Genomic DNA, 5,429 nt, shown 5'->3' on the forward strand with positions numbered 1-5,429 from the left:
CCCAGAGAGCCCCCTACCTTCCGTGTAGCTACGTCGGAGGATCCTGAAACCTGGCTCGAAACCTTCGAAAGGATCTCGACCTTCAATAGCTGGACCTCTGAAGATAAGCTACGACACGTGTACTTCTCCTTGGAAGATGCCGCGAGGACTTGGTTTGAGAACCGGGAGTCCACCCTAGCAACATGGGACCTGTTCCGCAGTAACTTCCTGAGGACGTTCACGAGCGTTGTCCGAAAAGAAAGGGCCGAAGTTCTGCTGGAAACCCGAGGCCAACTACCTAATGAGACCATCGCTATCTTTACAGAAGAGATGACCCGTCTTTTCCGGCACGCCGACCCGGAAATGTCCGAAGAGAAAAAAGTGCGTTTCCTGATGCGAGGCGTAAAGCAAGAACTTTTCGCCGGACTAATCCGAAACCCACCGAAGACCGTAGCCGAGTTCGTGACAGAGGCTACGACGATTGAGAAAACGTTAGAAATGCGTACTAGGCAATATAACCGCCAAGTGCTCACGCCTCAGTGCGCCGTCCAAGCGCTGGGCTCCGTTGATCTCCAAGAGACCATAAGGGCCATTGTGCGCGAAGAACTCCGCAAGGTCTTGAATTCGTCGCAGCCTCAAGTAGCCTCGATTGCTGACATCGTGAAAGATGAGGTTCAGCGATCACTGGGAGCTCCTGAGGTGCAACCTGAATTACCGCAGCCCCAGCCAGAAGCGATGACCTACGCCGCCGTCGCACGCCGTCAAGGTCCCCCGCCGCGACCGCGCCAGGGCCCTGTCACGCCGCAGTTCCGTCGTCCGCCGCCGCCGCCACCGCCAGCACGACCACCCGTCGCCCAGCGCACCTACGCGAGGAAGACGAACATTTGGCGCACCCCCGACCACCGCCCGCTCTGCTACCACTGCGGCGAAGCCGGCCACGTCTACCGACGATGCCCATACCGGGAGATGGGACTGCGAGGTTTCGCCGTGAACGCTCCGCGCCCGCAGCAAGGTGAACGCCCTCGCGATATCGCCGACTACCTCGCCGCCACTCAGTGGAACCCTCGACGACCATCCCGTTCGCCGTCACCAGGCCGCTACCTTTCACCGCAGCGCCGACCATACAGCGGCCCAGCTCGGGGCCGCTCTGCGAGCCCATACCCGGAAAACTAAAAGCAGCAACCGATGGAGGTGCGGTTGCTGTTCGTCGAACTGACGAAGATCCTCCGCCGCCGTCGAAGACGCCGAAGAAACTACCTCGACGACATAACGACACGCCGCCGTCCCGACGAAGTCTGGAAGTAAAGAATACGACGACGAAAGACAAGCTGATGACGCGACGTTCCAGCTTCGGTTTTACACGACGCAGCCGTGATCCGACGCCAAGACCCAACTGCAACGCCAGACAAAGAACCACCGACCTCGACGTGCTTCTCGACGGCCATGCAGTTACCGCCTTAGTGGACACAGGGGCCGATTACTCCGTAATGAGTGGACACATCGCCGCCCATTTGAAGAAAGTTAAAACTGCATGGGAAGGCCCTCAAATTCGGACCGCTGGAGGACACCTGATTATGCCGACTGGAATCTGCACGGCAAGAATTACCGTTCATGACCGGACTTACCCTGCCACCTTCGTTATCCTCCAACAGTGTTCACGCGACGTCATTCTCGGCATGGACTTCCTAAACCAACATGGCGCAGTCATCGACTTGAAGTCGAAGTCGATAACCCTGTCTGAAGATCAAGCGATACCGCCGGAGAGCCCTCGTAGTCACCACGCCTTGAGTGTGCTCGAAGATCAAGTGAGCATCCCGCCTCGCTCCAGCATTGTTATTTCGGTCGGCACTGAAATACCCGCTGACGTAGAAGGTGTCATCGAAGGCGACCAACGTCTACTGCTAGACCGTGAAATTTGCGTCGCAAGAGGGATCGCTCGACTCCACGGAGGGAAAATGGAAGTGATGCTAACCAACTTCAGCCAAGAGTTCAAGCACATCAGCAAGGGCATGACAATCGCGTACATCGAGGAAATTGTGGAAACGAGCAATGCCTTAATCCTCACAGATTCTGCCGCTTCTACCCCGCCGACCATTGTCCCCGAACCAGACTTCGACGTAAATCCAAGTCTCCCCATAAGCAAGCAGCAAGAGCTCAGAAATCTACTCCGACGATACAAGGACTGCTTTTCGACTTCATCAAAGATTCAACAAACACCAGTTGCAAAGCATCGCATAATAACCGAAGAGTGCGCTCAACCACTCCGCCAGAGCCCTTACCGTGTTTCGACGCGAGAACGTGAAGCTATTAGGCAACAAGTCGACGAAATGCTCCGCGACGACATCATCCAGCCTTCGAAAAGCCCGTGGGCATCCCCTGTGGTCCTGGTAAAGAAAAAGGACGGAACCCTGCGTTTCTGCGTCGATTACCGTCGTCTGAACAAGATCACGAAGAAGGACGTATACCCCCTCCCACGAATAGACGACGCATTGGATCGGCTCTGCAACGCTAAATACTTCTCGTCGATGGATCTCAAGTCTGGCTACTGGCAAATAGAAGTCGACGAAAGAGATCGCGAAAAGACCGCTTTCATCACCCCAGACGGCCTCTACGAGTTCAAGGTTATGCCATTCGGACTGTGCTCGGCGCCTGCAACGTTCCAGCGCGTCATGGACACGGTTTTAGCAGGATTGAAGTGGCAGACCTGTCTCGTTTACTTGGATGACGTCGTCGTCTTCGCCGGAAATTTTGACGATCACCTTAGGCGGCTTGCAACAGTACTAGAGGCCATCAAATCATCAGGGCTAACTCTCAAGCCAGAAAAGTGCCGCTTCGCTTACGACGAGCTTCTGTTCCTAGGCCACGTCATCAGCAAATCCGGAGTACGCCCCGACCCGCAGAAAACAGCTGCCATCGCAAAGTTCCCGCAGCCCATTGACAAGAAGGCAGTGCGTAGATTCCTTGGCATGTGTGCCTACTACAGGCGCTTTGTCAAGGACTTTTCACGCATCGCTGAGCCGCTAACGCATCTAACCAAATCTGATGTCGAGTTCAAATGGCAAACGGCGCAGGCCGACGCATTTCAAGAACTGAAACGACGCATGCAGTCACCGCCGGTACTCGCACATTTCGACGAAGACGCCGATACCGAAATCCACACTGACGCCAGTAGCCTAGGCCTCGGTGCCGTCCTAGTCCAGAAGAAAGACGGGCATGAACGGGTGATATCTTATGCTAGCCGGTCGCTGTCAAAAGCGGAAGGCAATTATTCTACGACTGAAAAGGAATGCCTCGCCATCATTTGGGCTACAGCAAAATTCCGCCCATACCTATATGGCAGGCCATTCAAAGTCGTCAGCGACCACCACGCGTTGTGTTGGCTAGCTAACTTAAAGGACCCTTCAGGACGGCTGGCGAGGTGGAGCCTCAGACTGCAAGAATATGACGTCACGGTGATCTACAAGTCCGGACGAAAACACTCCGACGCCGACTGCTTATCGCGCGCCCCCATCGATCCCCCGCCGCAAGACGACGAGGACGACGATGCCTTCCTTGGAATAATAAGCGCGGAAGATTTCGCCGAACAACAACGAGCGGACCCGGAACTTAAAGGCCTCGTCGATTATTTGGAAGGGCACACCGACGTTGTCCCCAGGGCATTTAAGCGCGGATTATCTTCCTTCACGCTTCAAGACAGTCTACTCGTGAAGAAGAACTTCTCGCCAGTCCGCGCCAGCTACCTTCTTGTTGTACCGTCAGCGCTGCGTCCAGAAATATTGCACGCCCTACACGACGATCCAACCGCTGGGCACCTCGGATTCTCCCGGACGCTGTCGAGAATACAGGAAAGGTATTACTGGCCGCGTCTGACCGCCGACGTCGCCCGTTACGTCAAGACATGCCGAGACTGCCAACGACGCAAGACACCGCCGACAAGGCCAGCAGGATTACTGCAGCCGATCGAACCTCCTCGCCGACCATTCCAGCAGATTGGGATGGATTTGTTGGGGCCGTTTCCGATATCAACATCCGGGAATAAGTGGATCGTCGTGGCGACGGACTACCTCACCCGCTTCGCTGAAACAAAAGCACTGCCGAAAGGTAGCGCAGCCGAAGTGGCGAAATTCTTTGTCGAAAACATCCTGCTGCGACATGGCGCCCCAGAAGTCCTCATCACCGACCGAGGAACGGCCTTTACAGCGGAGCTCACCCAAGCCATTCTGAAATACAGTCAGACAAGGCACAGGAGGACAACGGCTTACCACCCGCAGACGAATGGTCTTACGGAGCGGCTGAATAAGACCCTCGCCGACATGCTAGCGATGTACGTCGACGTCGAACACAAGACCTGGGATGCCGTCCTGCCGTACGTAACATTCGCTTATAACACGGCGGTGCAAGAAACAACACAGATCACGCCGTTCAAGTTGGTTTATGGCAGGAACCCGACGACGACGCTTGACGCCATGCTGCCGCACGTAACTGACGAAGAGAATGTTGACGTCGCTAGCTATCTCCAGCGCGCCGAAGAAGCCCGACAACTCGCCCGCCTACGGATCAAAAACCAGCAGCGTACGGACAGCCGACACTACAACCTCCGACGACGCTTCGTCGAGTACCAGCCCGGCGACCGTGTTTGGGTATGGACCCCGATACGCCGACGAGGACTGAGTGAGAAACTATTGCGCCGCTATTTCGGACCTTACAAGGTCATTCGACGTGTTGGCGCACTGGACTATGAGGTCGTGCCAGACGGCATCTCGCATTCACAGCGGCGCCGCGCACGACCTGAAGTGGTCCACGTGGTGCGTCTTAAACCGTTTTACGGACGCTAACGAACTTCCCTTATTTTGTTGTTTTCATTGCTACGAGTGCTTATTTGTTACTTTCGTTTGTTTGCAGCATCGGGTCGATGCTTTTTAAGAGGGGGGTAATGACACGTGTACTTGTCTCTATCGGGCGACCACGTTTAGCCGCCTAACAAATGTTATCGCACAGCGCGGGACGCGCTTGCATGTATCCGAACTTTCTAGAAAGTTATCGATGCTTCTATCCGCTGTCTGTTGTCGCGGAACCTTGTGTTATCTGATTTCATCGCTTGACGCGAATGGTGTAGAACTTTGTAGAAGGCATGCGGGTCCCAACGTTTAGTCTAGAACATTCGATGACTGCTGTATAAAAGCCGACGCGCTTGACCCGCAGATCAGATTTTCGACGATCGCCGACTGTGTTCGCCGCTTTCGTTGTGCTATAAGTGTAGCCTGTTTTGTGGGCACAGGTTCGCCCAATAAAAGCTAGTTTTGTATTCCACCATACTGCTTCTTTCTTCGCCGTCACTACCACGTGACAATATTGTCGTAGAGGCTTGAAAAATGGGAATCCCACCTGGTTTTCGGTATCCACTTGTTCCTGGGAACGAGCTGAGTCCGTTGGCGTGCAATAGCGGGTGG

The sequence above is a fragment of the Dermacentor albipictus genome, chromosome 3, assembly GCF_038994185.2.
Source record: "Dermacentor albipictus isolate Rhodes 1998 colony chromosome 3, USDA_Dalb.pri_finalv2, whole genome shotgun sequence".
In the NCBI taxonomy this organism is placed as follows: Eukaryota; Metazoa; Arthropoda; class Arachnida; order Ixodida; family Ixodidae; genus Dermacentor; species Dermacentor albipictus.